An 18,290-nucleotide genomic window follows, 5' to 3' on the forward strand; every position below is an offset into this window, starting at 1 on the left:
ATAGTTCCTGTTTCCTGACGACAATCCTGTAACATTAGGAGAGCAGCATGTCAAAAAGACTCCATGTGGAAAATCACGAGAAGCCACAGGTTTAGGGTGCTGGGGAGTAGGTATAGAGGAGATGTTAGGGGTAAGTTTTTCACTCAGAGGGTGGTGGGTGCGTGGAATCGGCTGCCGGTAGTGGTGGTGGAAGTGGATTCGATTGAGTCTTTTAAGAGACTTTTAGATAGGTTCATGGAGGTTGGTAAGATAGAGGGTTATAGATGAGCCTAGAAGGTAAGGAAATTGTTCAGCGCAACTTGTGGGCCGAAGGGCCTGTTTGTGCTGTAGCTTTTCTATGTTCTAAAGTTCTCAGGAGATTCAAGCACTTTGCACAGCCACGCACAAGCTGAAATCCATCTGAAATTGCCTGTTTGAAGATGTCTCCCACCTTTTGGCTCTATCAGCACTTAGGTTTAAGATTCTGGATGCTAGTTATACTGCCATTTCTTACCAAAACTCATTAAAACTGCTTCAGTGTAAAGTTTATTTATTAGTGTCACAAGTAGGCTTACATTAACACTGCAATGTAGTTACCGTGAAAATCCCCCAGTCGCCACATTCCGGCGCTTGTTCGGGTACACGGAGGGAGAATTTAGCATGGCCAATCCACCTAACTGGCACGTCTTCCGGACTGTGGGAGGAAACCCACACAGACACGGGTAGAACGCGCAGACTCCGCACAGACAGTGACCCAAGGTGGGCATCATATCCAGGTCCCTGGTGCTGTGAGGCAGCAGTGCTATCCACTATGCCACCCATCACTTCACTTTGGCAAAGTAATGTCCCACCATCGTTATTGGAACACTAGGAGAGAAAATTCACTCCTCCATTTGTTCCCAAATTATCTTAATGTTTGTATTTGTAATTCTAATATGGATAACAAACAGAAGAAATCTACTGCCACGTGGTATCGAGTTAGAACACTTGAGTTATATTTTATTCAAAACATTGAAAAGCATTAACCATTGTGTCCAACTGCAAAACTCCCAAAGGGCGGTGCTATACCGTGGGTGCAAAGTTCCAAATAAAGTGCTGGAGGCTACATTTATAGAAATGAAACGTATTTATTTTTTTTCCACAAAGCAATTACACACTTGGCTCAAAGAGTGCAAAGGTTAACTTTAGAAGCATTTTAGGCACCTGAACTTCTAAACACAGCTGAGCCAACACAGAAGTATTCCCATGACCATGGACCTAATAGATCTCGGTCTGTTAAGAAAAGAGAATGGTCAGGCATTTCCCTGGAGCTCTTCCCACTCTTCCCGGATAGCCACAGTGGGAGTGCAGGGGAAAATCCGTTTACACGCATGAATGCTGCTCTTCTGGCAAAGCTACAGCGGCAGAGCAGAAGCAACTTGGAGGAAATTCTCACGCAATATCGTCAAACAAAAAGGTGTAAATAAAAGGGTTAGGCCAGTGGCTGCGTGGGCTATTCTCATTCCTGCCTAGCATTACTGGAGGTGGTTTAGGGGATTTATGTTTTTAAATAAGTGATACTCAGGCACTTGTTACACTGATTGGGTTCATGAATGCACAAAGGCTGCAAATAAATCTTATTGATATATATCAGTGATTTAGACTTAAATGTAGGGATGTATTTAAGATGATACAAACATGGGCTCTGTGGCTGATAGTGAGTGAGAACTGCAGGAAGGTATCATGGATTGCTTATTTACACAGAAAAAAGTGGCAAATGGAATTCAGTCTTGAAACGTGTGAAGTAATGATGTTGGGGAGGGCAAACAAGGCAAGGGAATATGCAATAAATGATGGGTAGACTGAGAGGCTTAGAGGGACAGAGGGACATTGGAGTTTATGCCCACAGGTCCTTGACGGTAACAGGACTTGTCGATTTTTTGTAATACTGCTTTTGCTTGCCAACTTAATGCTCTCCTCAAGGTGTTGGTTCCTGATGGAGCAAAGATCCATGGGCATTAATACTTTTTTATCCAAGTGGCAGGAAGGGGGCTTGACAGCATAGACTGAAAGGCTAATTCCCTCTAGTTAGGGAATCTAGAAAAGATTGTGGTTGCAGGATAAGGGAGTGATCATTTAGGACTGATGAGGACAAACCTATTCACTCAATGGGTTGTGAAACTTTGGGATTCTTTAACCCGGAGCGTTGTGGATGCTCCATTGTTGAATATATTCAAGGCTAGGATAGGCATGTTTTTGGTCTCTCAGGGAGTCCATGGATATAGAGGAGGTTTTATGGCACAGTTGTAGTGTCCCCCACCTTTGTACCAGGAGCTCTGAGTTCAAAGTCCAATGCCAGAACATGTTGGCCACAGAAGGAGTGTATATAACTCAGTTTAATGGGCTGACAATCAACTCGAGAATCTTTCCACCACTTCCCCCCATTCCCCAAAGGGGAAAGAATCGCGGGTGTGAAGGTATACTTTAATAAAATGGATAAGGGGATTGGGCAGGATAATAGAGTGGAGATAGAAGATGAGTTATGAGTGCTGAAGTAGGCTCAATGGTCAGAATGGTCTACTCCTGCTCCCATGGTCTTATGTCACTCTTCCTGTGTGAAACTGAGTGTTGAATGCCAGTTAGAAATTCGAGCATTGGGGCAGAACCCAATTATGTCTCGCCTGACCAACACCTGTGTTTTTTTAAAATCCAAGATGGCACCGGAGCGAGGCGACTTCGTGCGAGCTGTGCCCAGCACACCTTCTAATTCTATCTTTTACTCTCGTTCTATGCTTTTAAAACTTTATTCTAACTCTTTTAAACTCACTAACAATGCATTAAATTCATCTTTCTCTACGTCCTAGCTATGTTTCTAACACTACATTCTGCACTCTCTCCTTTCCTTCTCTATGAACAGTATGCTTTGTCTGTATAGTGTGCAAGAAACAATACTTTTCACTGTATACTAATACACGTGACAATAATAAATCAAATTAAAATATATGGCTTCCAATAGGATCCAACTGGCAACCAGTAAGAGTAGAAGCCATGGCTGCTTCTCTTCCCCTGTCCACTCAAACCTACCCCCTTTTCTCCCTGTTACAAAGACACTGGGACCAAGTGTCACACTCTGTCACCACAGGTGAGATAGGGTAGTTCAGTACAGACCAAAAACTAACAAGTGCCCTTTCTAAGTCCCTGGCAGTTTTACCTTTAGCATTTTATCAATCAATCTAAATAAACAAACCGCTTTAACAGATTTATTGGAGGGGAAGCGTTGCCTCTTATTGATTCCTTCTTACTTTAAGGGAGACAGTAATGCAATGTATTAGTTTCTGTAATTCTCAGTAACGGGGTGAAGGCTGAAGTGTTGCATGCCGAGGAAGACAGGAGAACACCACTACTTAATTCTTCCAACCGTAGGGGTTAATGAGGGTAGCATTTTTAAAAATGGGCTGTTGCTCTGTGACACCACCGATGGTATACATCATTACAAACACTGAAAACTGTAAAGTCAGGCCATCGGAATCAGGAAATGAACCGCTTACGGGAGACATTGAAAAGTGCACTCATTTAGTTACACAATTTACGAATCTCATTCTCCTGTGAGGCCCAATAATGGAAATGTATATCTATTGGATTGCATGCTGCGTTTATGGCATTGAATCATAGGCTGAGTTTAACGAATACAATCCCATTTTGTGCCCGACTCTCCTGGAAGTGCCAGCTCTTCCTAAAGTTCCATTAGAGACTGCCCACTTGAGTGGCTGTTCTCCATATGTCAGCCTAAACAATTGGTTTGATTGTAGAAGGTATCAGAGTTGAATCCAGGCCTCTGCCTTCACATGCTCTATATCCAGCAGGAGTCAATGGATAATGCAGCATGGAGTTGGGACTTTGCTGATCTGTGAGACTCACTATCCCACCAAGCATTGTATGTACCCACTGAGCTACCTAGATGGCCTCTTTGTGGGATTACGGGGATAGGGCCTGGGTGGGATTGGTGTCAGTGTAGGCTTGATGGGCAGAATGGCCTTCTCCTGCGCTGTAGGAATTCTATGATTCTATTTGAAACGATTTGATGCTGGCTTCAATATCATGGCAACATGAAGGGACATAGCTCAACCACAACATTTCCACATACTTCAATGACACCTCCTTGGAAAATATGCACAGGACCTGACATGGCATCACATGGTACAATCATGAGGCCTAAAATATGAGGACGTACTTGTTATACTGTAGCTGTTTTACATTCCTTCATGGGATTTGGGTGGCACTGGCTAGGGCAGCATTTATTGCCCATCCCTATTTGCCCTCGAGAAGGTGATGGTGAAGTATAATCTTGAACCGCTGCAGTCCATGTGGGGTAGGTACCTGCATAGTGCTGTTAGGAAGGGAGTTCTAGGATTTTGACCCAGTGACAGTAAGGGAAGGGTGTTATAGTTGCAAGTCACAATAGTGTGTGGCTCAGAGGGGAAATTATAGATTGTGATGTTCCTATGTAATATGCTGCCCCTATCCTTCTAGGTCGTACACGTCTCGGGTTTTGAAGGTGCCATTAAAGGAGTTTTGGTGAGATACTGCAGTGCATCTTATAGATGGTACACACTGCTGCCACTGTGCATCAATAGAGGAGTGGAGGAGGGAGCGAACGTTAAAAAGGTGAATAGGCTCTGTGTCCAGGGTTGTGACGTCAAGCTTCTTGAACGTTATTGGAATTATACTCATCCAGGCAAGTGGAGAATATTCCATCACATTCCTGACTTGTGCCTTGTAGATGGCGGACAGGCTTTGGAGTTAGGAAATAAGTTATTTCCTGCAGAATTCCCAGCCACTAACCTGCTTTTGTAGCCACGGTATTTATATGGCTAGTCCAGTTCAGTGTCTTGTTGGCGGTAATCGCTAGGATGTTGATTGTGGAGGATTCAGCAGGATGGCAATATCATTGAACGTAAAGGAGAGTTGGATAAATTCTCTTGGTGGAGATGGTCATTGCCTGGCACTTGCGTGGCATGCATGTTATTTGCCACTCAGCCCAAAGCTGAAAATGGGCACAGGTTGCTTCAGTATCTGGGGAATCGCAAATGGTACTGAACATTGTGCAAAAGCCAGTGAACATCCCCACTTCTGACCTTATGCTGGAAGGAAGGTCATTAATGAAGCAACTGAACATGGTTGGGCCTAGGACACTACGCTGAGGACCTCTTGCAGTGATGTTCTGGAGCCGAGATGATTGACGTCCAACCACCACAACCACTTCCTTTGTGCTAGGTATGATGACTTAAGTAATGGAGAGCATTCCCTCCTGATACCCATTGACTCCAGTTTTGCAAGGGCTCCTTGATGCCACACTTGGTCAAATGCTGCCTTGATGTCAAGGACAGTCACTCTCATCTTTTGGACCAAAGCTGTAATGAGGTTAGGAGCTGAATGGTATTTGCGGAACCCAAACTAAGTGTTAGTGAATGGGTTATTGCTGAGTAAGTGCCACTTGATAACACTGTTGATGAAGCCTTCCATCACTTTACTGATGATCGAAAGTATGCTGATGAGGCAGTAATTGTCTGTATTGAATTTGGTATGCTTATTGTGTACTGGACATACCTGGGCAATCTTCCACATTGCTGGGTAGATGCCAGTGTTGTAGCTTTACTGGAACAGCTTGGCTAGGGGCACGGCAAGTACTGGAGCACTATTGCCAAAATGTTGTCAGGGCCCGTGGTTTTGCAGTATCCAGTGCCGTCAGCTGCTTTTTGATATCACGTGGAGTGAATTGAATTGGCTGAAGACTGACAACTGTGATGCTGTGGACTTCAAGAGAAACCCATAAAAGTCTAACATCGAAACCTATAAAATTCTAACAGGACTCGTTAGGATAGATGCAGGAAGGACGTTCCCAATTGTGGGAGTGTCCAGAACCATGCGTCACGGTCTAAGGATACGGGGTAAATGTTTTAGGACTGAGATGAGGAGAAATTTCTGCACCCAGAGAATGGATGGCCTGTGGAATTCACTACCACAGAAAGCAGTCAAGACCAAAACATTGTATGTTTTCAAGAAGGAGTTAGATATAGCTCTTGGGGTGAAGGGGATCAAAGGATATGGGAAGAAGGTAGGATCGGACTACAGAGTTGGATGATCATCCATGATAATAGTTAATGGTGGTTCAGGCGCACAGGGCTGAATGGTCTACTCCTGCCCCTATGTTTAAGAAGAGGCGGAGATGGATCATTCAGTCGGCACTTTTGAATGAAGAGTGTTGCAAATGGTTCAGCCTCATCTTTTGTACTGATGTGCTGGGCTCCACCATTATTGAGGATGGAGATATTTGCATAGCCTCTGCCTCCAGTGAATTGTTTAATTGTCCACCACTATTCACGACTGGATGTGGTGGGACTGCAGAGTTTAGAGCTGAACTGTTGGTTGTGTGATCATTTTAACTCTATTGCATGCAAATAGTCCTGTGTTGACACCTCATTTTTAGGTATCCCTGGTGCTGCTCCTGACCTGCCACCTCTGCACTGTTTATTAAGCCACAACTTGGATGGCAATAGGGAACATTCTGGGCCGTGAGGTTACAGAGTGTGGTTGAGTATAATTCTGCTGCTACTGATGGCCCACAGCGCCTCGTGGATGCCCAATTTTAGAATGGCTGGATTGGTTTCAAAATATACCCCAGTGGCGCAGTGGTAATGCCACACAACATGATGGAAGGGTCATCACTATGAAGACAGGACTTAGCCTCCACCAGGACTGCACCATCACAGCAACATGAAACCATTTCATTAGGGTGTTCTCAATATGCTGAGCAGATCCCATTAACCTCAGTCCGAGTCAAAATTTCTACCACCCCAAATCAAAGTAAGATGTACACTCCAGCAATAGAAAGACAACTGGTCACTTATAAAAAGAGTGAAGACTAGATGAGACACTCTTTGATTATGAGGGAGTATAGTACTTTTTAAACCTTTGTCATGTTAAATTATGATGAATGCTTGCTGATCTGTGATGCCATTGGCAATGTCCCCACTATTAACTCAGCCAAACGGACATTCTTCATGCTCAGGCTTGACAGTGATTGGCAACTCAGTCATGATGGACATTTCAGTTGAATTAGATACTACCCTCAACCCAATGAGCCACTCCCCCACCGCCAGTCACAGGATATCAGCAACACTCTTTATTGAGAGGCACTGATGTCGATTATAATAATGTAGAATTGTATTTACATATAATAGCCTTTCATGGTCTCTGGACATTGCAAGACAATTAAGTAAATTTGAAATGTAAATATAGGAAACATGGCAGCCAGGTTGTGCACAAAGCAGCAATGCGATAATGGCCAAACAATCCATTTTTTTTCTAAAAATCAGTAATATTGATAGGTCAAAACCTCCCTGCTCTTCACAGATAGTGTCTTGGGATTTTAACATCCAACTGAGGGGGCAGATCAGGTCATCCTAAAGGCAGCACCTCTGACTGTGCAGCATTCCTTCAGCACTGCACTCAAGCGTCAACCTAGATTTTTTTGAGGTCAATTTCTGGAGTGGAACTTGAACTGAGAGCCTTTTGACACGGAGGCAAGAGCTGCTATCAGAGTCATGGTTGACAGATGACTGCTAGTTCTGATGAGATCAAGGCTACTAACTGCAGAGCCTTCTGGTTGATTTAGTGCCATACCAGTCAGTGCATTTACTAACTGAGCCATTGTGCAAGAGTAAATATTGATGCATTCTTCAACCTATGCAAGCAAGGACATTTTTGAGAACCCTCCAGAAATACAAAAGGAAGAACGTTCTTAAAAAACGTAAGAGATCCTAAAAATGTGAGTTGTAACTCCAGCAGTAGCTTTCTTGACAGATCTCGAATGTTGCTCCCAATCCAGGTTGGCTTGCAACAGTCCTTCACATTTGTACGACTGGCACGCAAGTGTCTCATTTACCCAAAAAATGAAATGGGATTTCCACTTCTGATAGACAGGAAGAATTAAAAGGCACTGTTATCCATTTGGTTGCTGACATTTTTTAAAGAAAGCGTCGCTGGAATCTTGCAGTTGTAGATTATGCCTTTTGCCATCTGTTGGCTGTCATCATGAATTAAGAATTTCCATCTGTCTGCCTCTCCATTAAAAATTCCTTCAGGCATCAACAGTACCAGGATGAAATGACACTCCATCTGGTCTCCCTTTACAGATCCTTGATCATCTTTGCATGGTGATAATCTCACTGCGTTATCGAAAACATCTTTGGTTATCTCCGGAGTTCATGTCATGGAGTTGGATTGAGGTACTCTGGATGTACATTGGGAGTTTGAATTCAGATGACTTGATGCAGAATTCCTCTTTAATTAAAAGGGTATCTGCGAAAATTGTAACCGCAATTTTTTCCAAGTAACATTTTCCAAAGGCGCTTTAGTCGTGGTGTTTGGGAAGCCCATCAGGGGCAGACAGAGGCGTTAAGGGAGATGGTGCAAAAAGCAGTCAGTAATTTTTTGCAAATGTTTAAGTTTAAAATCCAAGCTGAATATTATCATTGTCATCAGAATTAATTTTCAAAGTTTAAAAAGAAAAACAGACTTGTAGATAAATCTGCGTATAGTTTATCATTCACACACCAAGTGAAACGAGGCAGATGGAGGCAGTGCAATCTGTTCTTAACGCTTCTTCAAACAAGAACCATTCTTGATGTGATCTCAGTGTTTGGGTTTTTTTGCATTAGTATCAAGGTTTTTTTTTTTGTGGCTAACATCTGTTTGGGAGAGTGTTGTCTAGCAGCGAGTCCTTGTCAGCCTGCTTCAGGCCTCCGGGTGTTGAGAGAACGGTGGGTGTCGGGGGTGTTATTATAATAGCAGGGACTTGGAGACCACTCTCCACTGAACTGCTGCTTCTATCACATTCGCCTTGTAAACATAATCTGCAGCCTAGACACAGACAGAGACAGAAAGAGAGAGAGAGGGGAGGAGGGGATTAAAAGAAAAATACAAATCAAAAAAGTGACAAAAATGAATTTCACCGATTTCCTGTGACTGCAAAGAGGGTTGACAGCTGCACAGTAACATGCCACACCTTGCACGTAACCCAAGAAATTAAAATAATTTCCGGTGTGACACTAGGGAGGAACAGTGACTCTTGGGTATCTAGCCAACATCAATTGCTGTAGGTGACAGCAAAATTTCAAAGTCATTTCCTTTTTCCCAAAAGCTGACGCGCAAAAGGCAGGAAAATTGGTGAATTTTTTTGTTCAAATATAGTTAATTTTAAAATGTGGGTGTTGCTGGCTAGGCCAGCATTCATTGCCTATCCCTAATTGCCCATGAGAAGGTGGTGGTGAGCCATCTTCTGGAACCGTGTGACGTACGTGCTTTACCCACAGTGCTGTTAGGAAGGGGCAAGTTGTCAAATTAATATTTAATTTGTGCCAACAGAAACCCGACAGCACAGAAGGAGGCCATTCAGCCCATCGAGTCTGCACCAATCACAATCCCACCCAGGCCCTATTCCTGCAACCCCACACATTTGTTCGGCAATCCCCCTGACACTAGGGGCAATTTAGCATGGCCAATCAACCCAAACCACATTTCTTTGGGCTGTGGGGGGAACCCACACAGACATGGGGAGAATGTGCAAACTCCACTCAGACAGTGACCCGAGCCGGAATTGAACCCCGGTCCCTGGCACTGTGAGACAGCGATGCTAACCACTGTGCCACCCGTCAAGAAGGCGCATCGTGAAATAAATTGGTTATAATAAGCGAATGGCGGCCAGAAGGTAGGCATGAGATGGAGTGAGCAAGTTGTGACCTGGGATGATGTTTACCTGGCCACAGGTAGCAGGACTTAAGTCGGCATTAGTGGAGGCAAGGCAGGAACCTATTATAGGCGAAGGGATTATCTTACCACCCAAGCAGGATTGCTTCAGACCCATCGTTTCATCCTTTGAAAGGGTACAAGTTGTGATTTGAGAGGCGGTAGACACAGAACTCTCTGAACCAGGATGTACATTCCAGGTTAACAGTCCAATGTTGCTTTCCTGCATCAGAAAAAAAAGACCCTCGTTATTCAAGATGACCAAGAAAGCATTGGAATGAAAACTGGAGACAAGCCACCAAACACCAACCTAACAATTTCAAAAGGGACTGATCCCTTCCTAGCCATCTAAATTCCGTGCATGTTGAAAGATGAAAAATAGAACAGACAGATGTTGTTATTCCATCCTTGAAATGTTAAAATAATCAGCTGCTAATATATCAAATTCAAGCCACCTTTACGAAATCCACAGAGACACCTGGATAACGAAAGCTGCCTGGAATAGAGACCTAGCATACGCACTAGAGTCCAGCACATTTCTGAATTGGTTAAAAACTAACAGAAAGGAAAATACTAATTAGCACTGAGCTGTAACGCTATTGATTCTCAGTTTGGCAACATCTGTTGAACTCCTGTTGTTTTTATGAGTACTTTATTCAGCAGGGTGGAGTTGATATGAATTAGCAATAAGAATACAGTCATGCTTTTGAGAAATCCAACAAATTATACACTGTTAAGAACGTGTTTTCTTACAAAGGATTTTCATTCCCCCTCCCTGTGACAGTACCTATTGAGTTCAGCAAGGCTTCTTTGCCTCATTAATAATCACTATGTGTATCAGAATATTTATTCTGCTGGTGTAACAACTTTTCTTATTATCCTTTCATGGAGTGAGGGCATTGCCAGCATTTGTTGCTTTTCCTGACCGAGTGGCTTGCAAAGGGTAGTTAGAGTCAGCCACATTGCTGTGGATCTGGAGTCACATGTAGAATCATGGAATCTCTGCAGTGCAGGAGGAGGCCATTTGGCCCATCAAGGCTGCACTTCATATATTTACCCTATTAATCCCCCTGACCCTACTAATCCCCCTGACCCTAAGGGGCAATTTAGTATGGCCAATTAACCTAACCCACACATCTTTGGACTGTGGGAGGAAACCGGAGCACCCGGTGGAAACTCATGCAGACATGGGGAGAACGTGCAAATTTCAGACAGCCACCATTTAACACAGGTCCCTGGCACTGAGGCAGCAGTGCTAACCATTGTGTCACCATGCCACCCATGTAGACCAAACTGGGCAAGGATGGCAGATTTCCTTCCCTAAAGGGCATCAGTGAACCAGATGAGTTTTTACAACAATGAGACTTTCATGGTCACCATTACTGAGGCTTCAGTTCCAGATTTTCACTTTATCCACCAGATGCCACGGTGGGATTTGAACCCATGTCCCCGGTACCTGGGCCTCTGGATTACTTTTTTTAAAAAAATATTCAGATATGGAACTTGCTGGCCAGCATTTATTGCCCATCCCTAGTTGTCCTTGAACCTCGTGGCTTGCTAGGCCACTTCAGAGGGTAGTTGAGAGTCAACCACATTGCTGTGGGTCTGGAATCACATGTAGGCCAGACCAGGTGAGGATGGCAGATTTCCTTCCCTAAAACGACATCAGTGAACCAGGTGGGTTTTTCTGACAATCGACAACTGTGCACAAGGAGGCCACTTGGCCCATCAAGTCTGTACCAACCACAATCCAACCAGGTTCTATCCCCATAACCCTATGCATTTACCCTAGCGAGTCCCCCTGACACTAAGGGGCAATTTAGCATGGCCAATCCACCTAACCTAACCCACACATCTTTGGACTGTGGGAGGAAACCAGAACACCCGGAGGAAAGCCACGCAGAAACGGGGAGAACGTGCAGACTCCACACAGTGTTCCAAGCCGGGAATTGAACCCGGGTCCCTGGCGCTGTGAGGCAGCAGTGCTAACCACTGTGCCGTCCCTCAGTCATCAGTAGATTCGTAATTCCAGATTTTCTTATTGAATTCAAATTCTACCATCTGCTGTGTGACGTTACCACCATGCGTCTTTGGCACAATAAAGATGAGCTCAGAGGTAGATACGCTGAGCTGAGTCAGAGATATTGAGCTGGTTTGAATCCACTCAGTGAGCAGAGCACTAATCATCACTTCAGTGGTAGAGCCACAGAATGTTCCAGCACAGGAGCTCCCCTGGCCCTGTGTACATTTCTTTTTCCTCTTTTCAACTATGCATCAAACACTCTTGAAATTTACTCCCGAATCCTCTTCCAACAACTTTTCAGGGCAGCACACTCCGGATCACAACAGCTCACTGTGTAAAAATACTTATCCTCAGCTCCTCCTCGCATCTTCCATCTCAACTAGAGCAGCATCCGAGCTTTCTCTTGCACCTCGGAGCCTCTGAGGAGCTGGAAGACAAGTTCACTGGCACTATTCATAACCCTTCCCCTCCCCCAAAATCTCTCTTAGCTGGTTCATGTGCGAGTTTTAGATGATGTGCTGGCAAGATACTTGACAGTCATGAAGTATGCTCCAGACTTCACTTTGCACTTGGATGGATGGCTGGTTAGCAATGCCAACAGCATGGGTTCAATTCCCATACTGGCTGAGGTTATCCCGCCTTCTCAACCTTGCCCCTGGCCTGAGGTGCGGTGATCCTCAGGTTAAATCACCACCAGCCAGCTCTCCCCGCTCAAAAGGAAAGAGTCGCCTATGGTCATCTGGGACTACCTTACCAGTATGGTACAACTCATCCCATAGCAGTCCATACCCAGTTCAACACAACAACGTGCATCACTTCAGGTACCCTCAAATCCACTCAACTCCCCTGGCTCCCAGTCCTGAACAATGTCCCACCTCCTCACACAAGGAGGGAGATTACAACAGGAAGTCTCCTGGAGAAGGTTTACATTATTCCAAACAAGGATCTTACCAATCCAGCTGCTGTGCATCCCCCATCATGCCAGTCTGTACTGCGTGGACCATCGCACCAAGGAATGACCGTAGAGGCCCCATGGCAGCGGGAATGGAACCAACACACCACCATTAAAAACCATTTCCTCACCACAGATCCCTCAGCTCAACCACCCAGATTCAATCTGTCACGCCAACACTGGGCACTCCTCAACTGTTTCCAAACTGGCCAAGGCCTTTGTGCAGCAAATTGGCACAAGTGGGGCCTTGCAGAGAGCCCGGACTGCAGTTGTGGTGCACCCCAATGAATGGCTCACACCACTGCAGACTGTCCCTGACAAAATTCAGCGGAGGATTCAGAGAACTGTGCTTAGCCACTGCGGAAGCTATTGGCTAGCTTGCTGATTACTGTACATGCTAAAAAAAAATTAGACAATCCTAGAAATGTCTAAATTCAATGGAATACAAGCCTGGATTTAATAGGACACCGGTCAAACAAATACTAGTGTCTTTCTTGAAGCCAGGTCCACTGCATTCAGGCAAAAGTCCTACAAAATCTACTTTGATGGACTGAATGTTGTGGCCGGCATTTTCCGCTCCCATATCTAGTAACATATTATCAGACCCCTACCATCTCACGCCCCACTTCAGAAAATCCATTCATGTTAGCGTGACGGTGTGAAACCTGACTGGTCTCCAAAGGCCATGCACCTGGCAAGCAGGCCTCCAAGAGGAGTTCAGGTGAATCAGCATCACTCTGGTGGTCGGGCCCAGGCACTGCTCTTGCACAGTGCCAGTGCCAGGGTCAGGGAATCCCAGGGTGAACTCTTTTGTGCTGGGGTGGCCTTTGGAAATGGCACCCCAATCCTCGAGTTACTAAGTTGTTGGTGGTGAGGTCATCCCACCAGCGATACGTCATGGCTTCTGACTTGTTCTTCCCCCACAAGTCCTGCACTACGTGGCAGAGAAAGCAGCCGACAAATACCACTTTTCACCTTTGCCAATTTGCAGAAAAACCTTGTCCTTTGGCTGGATGGCCAAAATCCTTCTCCCTCACCAGGTGCAATTCTCTCAATTCTCAAATGGCCAACCTTCCAGGGGAAGATTAAAGAAAACATTTCAAAGAGACTCACCTTTGAGGTGTGACAGGATTGACCTTAATGACGGTGAGAGATTCACTACCAATCCTTTATTTCTTATGATTGGCACAGTGGATAGCACTGCTGACTCAGTGTTAAGGACCCGGTTTCGATCCCTGGCTTGGGTCACTGTCTGTGCAGAGTCTGCACGTTCTCCGCGTGTCTACGTGTGTTTCCTCCGGGAGCTCCGGTTTCCTCCCACAGTCCGAAAGTCAGGCTGGTTAGGTGCATTGGCCATGCTAAATTGTCCCTCAGTGTAGCTGAACAGGCTCCAGAGTGTGGTGAGGAGGGGCTTCTCACAGTAACTTCACTGCAGTGTTAATGTAAGCCTACTTATGACATTAACAAATAAAACTTTTATCTTATGAGCTTAAAATGACAACAATCTGTCTATCAAGTTGCATCTGGCTTCGAGTTCCAATGCTTTAATTATGGGGTAGAGTGGTAACAAAGGAAAAGGAATAAAGAGGCAAATCCTGCACTTTGGATTGGAGTAACTCATGGGATGTCCTATCCCATGTGACCAAAGATCTGTGGGTTGCAAATCAGCCCGATTGGTCACATGATGACCCATGGCAGAAACTCGCGATAGAGACTAGACATCATCCTCAAATAATGGCCAACTGACAGCGATGATAATCCAAGTTTATGTAACCTGTCCTCACAATTTAATCCTTTAAGTTTAGTACCATTCTGGTAACCCTGTACCATACAAAGGCCTGAGGAATAGTGGACAAAACCGATCACAATACTTCAGATAGAGTCTGACCAAAGCTTTGTGCAACTGGACCCATAAACTTGAACATTAAAAAAATTCCATTAATAGTTTCTTTTTTTTAAAAAGTGCCTGTGGACCAGTTCTTAGTGGTTTGTGTTCAACTCCCAAACTGCTTTGCTCTTAACACAAAGAACAATACAGTCCAGAAACAGGCCCTACGGCCACCAAGCCGGCACCGATTTTCAAAACCTTATTTAGACTCACTACTTATTGCCTTTATGTGGTTTTCTGTCCCTCTGTTCACCTCCCGTTCATGTGTCTATCAAGATACACCTTGAACGTTGTTAAGGTGCCTGCTTCCACCACCTCCACTGGCAGTGTTCTCCAGGCTCCTACCACCCTCAAGTGTGAAATACTTTCCCTGTATGACTCCCCTAAACTTTCCCCCTCTCACCTTGAAACTGTGTCCTCTTGTAGTTGACCTTTCCACCCCGGGAAAAAGCCTCTGACTATCCACCTGATCTATGACTCTCATAATTTAGTAGACCTCTATCAGTTAGCCCCTAAGCCTCCATCTTCCAGTGAAAACAATCTCAGTTTATCCAATCTCTCCTCATGCCTAAAGCTCTCCAGACCAGGCAACATCTGGTAAACCTTCTTTGCACTCTCTCCAAAGCATCCACGTTCTTCTTCCATAGTTTTATAGCCCCTCATCATTAAAATAATTTCCAATTGTCTTTTTTGAATCTAAAGTGAAGCATTTCAGTTTTACCCACTGACTTAATCTATTTATGTCTCTTTGTATCTCTCCAAATTAGGATGCACAACTGTATTCCTTCATCTAGTATAATTGGATATTTATACAAGTGCAAGAAAAGCCACTGATCAAAAAATGGCTGCCATGTGTCATCTAATAATCAGATAATCGCAAGTTGACCATTGCTCTGGAAAGTTTCTGTATGGATTGCACTATAGACCTGTTGCATAGACTTTAACAACAGGGAGGTGTCCCAGTCCATTTCAAACAGAGACTCTCTTGAAAGAAAGACAATGGGCAGGATTTTCCACACAACCCACTCCAAAGGTGGCCCGCCATTGGATGGAGGCGATATCTTTTTGTCCTGCCATTGCCAACAGGGTTTCCCGCTGAATGCACCCCTCATTGCCGGGAAACCCGCAGCAGGGGGGGGGGGGGGGGGCGGGGGGGTGCACCATGGGCAACACCAGAAGATTCTGCCAGTGTGACTGACTGGAAAATTTTGGCCATTGAAAATGCAAAGTGCTGGACTGTGATCAGCAGTAGTTATATCAAGGTGAAGGGAACTCCTAACCAGCCAGATATTCACCAGGCAAAAAAAAAATCCCTTTGGACAATGAAATTACCATATCTACCATCGACTTCTATCTTGAAATGTGTCAAAAGTTTCAGAGATGAAAAGACCAAAACATGGGACTGCTTGGTCTACAATAATGACTGCAAGTTGTGCTAATCAAATTCCTTCCTGAGAATATACAGACAGGAGTTTTAAAAACCGGCTCTGCCAAGCAGAATCAGAAAAGAAGGAAAACAAAACATCATAGTCATCTAAAAATATTGCTGGAAGAGAGCAGTAGAGATCTCTCCCTGAAGCTAAAACAGTGTCTTCAACAAAGTACAGACCTGAATCAAGTTACCATCACAAGTCTACAGGAAACCAATTAACTTCAAACAGCCACAACGCTCAATGTTCTACAACTGAAAGATAAACAAAGGACTTAATTGTATATTCTTTAACTTTTCACTGGAGTCTAACTTGCTTACATCTAATGTGTGTGTGTGTGTGTGTGTGTGTGTGTGTATGTGGCTGCGTCTATTATTTTTTCTTGGGTTTAGTAACTAATAAATGTACTCTTCTCCGACTCAAGAACAGCTGGTTGGATAGATTCCTTATTAAAAATTAAATGCATTTGGATTGGAAAAGACATTTACAGGGAAATTAAATTTAATATTGAAAGGCTGAGCCTTAGGTACTAATCCCAGAGGAATACTGCAGTAGAGTTCTATCCAATGTGCAATCTTCAGAGAGATTGACTAGATAGCAAATAGGTGTGGAAATATTGCCGTATGTATTGGACCTGCAATAAGTACCACTCAATCATCACTCTGTTCTCATTGATCTATGTTGGCTATATTGTACACTTAAAAATCTCTTAACTCGCCTTCAAATCCCTTCATGCCCTTACATCAGCAATCTCCTCCAGCCCTAAATTCCCCAAAACTCCCTTGAACATTCCTTTCCGCTCCAGTCTTTTGCAGATCTCTTCTTGTCCTATTATGATGTGGAATTGCCGACGTTAAGTCCAACACGTCAAGTCCAACAGGTTTATTTGGTAGCATGAGCTTTCAGAGCATTGCTCCTTCATCAGGTGAGTTTCATCCTATCATGGGTGAAAGATTCCTGTACTCCTGAATTCACTTCTCAAGCATTCCATCTATTTTTTGTCCTTTTAAAATCCCTTAACAAAACCTGTTCTTCTGCCATTAAAATAAACTTCCGTTTATATTCGTGACCTCAGGGATGTTCCAAAGTACAGTCCTGCCAATGAAGTATTTTTTGAAAGTGCAATCACTGTTGTCATGTAGGAAGAATACAGCAAACTCCCACAATGTGATAATGACACTGCTTCAGTGATGCAGGTTGAGGGACAATTATTGACCAAAGCACCGGATGAAACTCCCTGTTCTTCATCAAAATATTAAAGTTTATTTATTGTCACAAGTAGGCTTACATTAACACTGCAATGAAGTAACTGTGAAAATCCTGGAGTCGCCACACTCCAGCGCCTGTTCGGGTACACGGAGGGAGAATTTAGCATGGCCAATCCATCTAACCAGCACGTCTCAGCCAGTGGGAGGAAACCAGAGCACCCAGAGGAAACCCAAGCAGACACGGGGAGAACATGCAGACTCTGCACAGACAGTTACCCAAGCCGGGAATTGAACCCGGGCCCCTGGCACTGAGGCAGCAGTGCTAACCATTGTCACTGTGCTGCCCCATTCATGAACCACTCATTGGGTTCCTTCATCCAAGTCATTGACTGTTGTAAATTGTTGAGGCATCAGCATGGATTGCTGTGTCACTCCACTGGTTACAGCTTACCAACCCAAAAATGACCCATTTATCCCCACTCTCTGCTACTTGCTAGCTAACCAATTCGCTATCCATGATAATATGTTACCCCCTCCACCATGAGTGTTTATTCTGCGTAGTAACCTGTGATTTTCTTTTAATCATTCGTGGGACATGGGTGTTGCTGGCTGGCCAGCATTTATTGCTCAGCTTTAGTTGCACAAAAGTTGTGGTTGAGAGTCAACCATATTGCTCACCAAATGCCTTTCAAGTACACATCTTCAGGTCCCCCTTTATCCACATTACCTTTTACTTTCTCAAAGAAGTCTAATAAATCAGTCAAACATTATTTCCCTTTCACAAAACAATGAACTATGCCTAATTGCATTAATTCCCACACCAGTCCAACGCTGGCATCTCCACATGGTTGCATTAAGACTTTCTAAGTGCCCTGTCTAATTGCAATAAGATCTTCTGAGTGCCCTGCTATAACCTCCTTTACAAAAGATTCTAGCAATTTCCCTATGACAATTGCTAGGCCAACTGCCCAGTAGTTTCCTGCTTTCTGTCTCCTTACTTTCTTAAAGTCACTATTTTCTAATC

The 18,290-nt window shown here is 44.2% G+C and overlaps 1 long non-coding RNA gene across 1 annotated transcript in view; it reads right to left on the reverse strand.

The window, feature by feature from the left end:
• Positions 1 to 704: 704 nt before the first annotated feature.
• Positions 705 to 18,290, reverse strand: part of LOC144492499 (uncharacterized) — a 28,478-nt gene continuing 10,892 nt past the window's right edge. Inside the window, exons 2-3 of the long non-coding RNA XR_013497597.1 lie at positions 9,856 to 9,988; positions 705 to 8,880 (exon numbers count right to left, since the gene is read on the reverse strand). This is a non-coding gene — a long non-coding RNA (uncharacterized LOC144492499). The remainder of the gene's footprint in view (positions 8,881 to 9,855; positions 9,989 to 18,290) is intronic.

The sequence above is a fragment of the Mustelus asterias genome, chromosome 4 (genome assembly GCF_964213995.1).
Source record: "Mustelus asterias chromosome 4, sMusAst1.hap1.1, whole genome shotgun sequence".
NCBI classification, from domain to species: domain Eukaryota; kingdom Metazoa; phylum Chordata; class Chondrichthyes; order Carcharhiniformes; family Triakidae; genus Mustelus; species Mustelus asterias.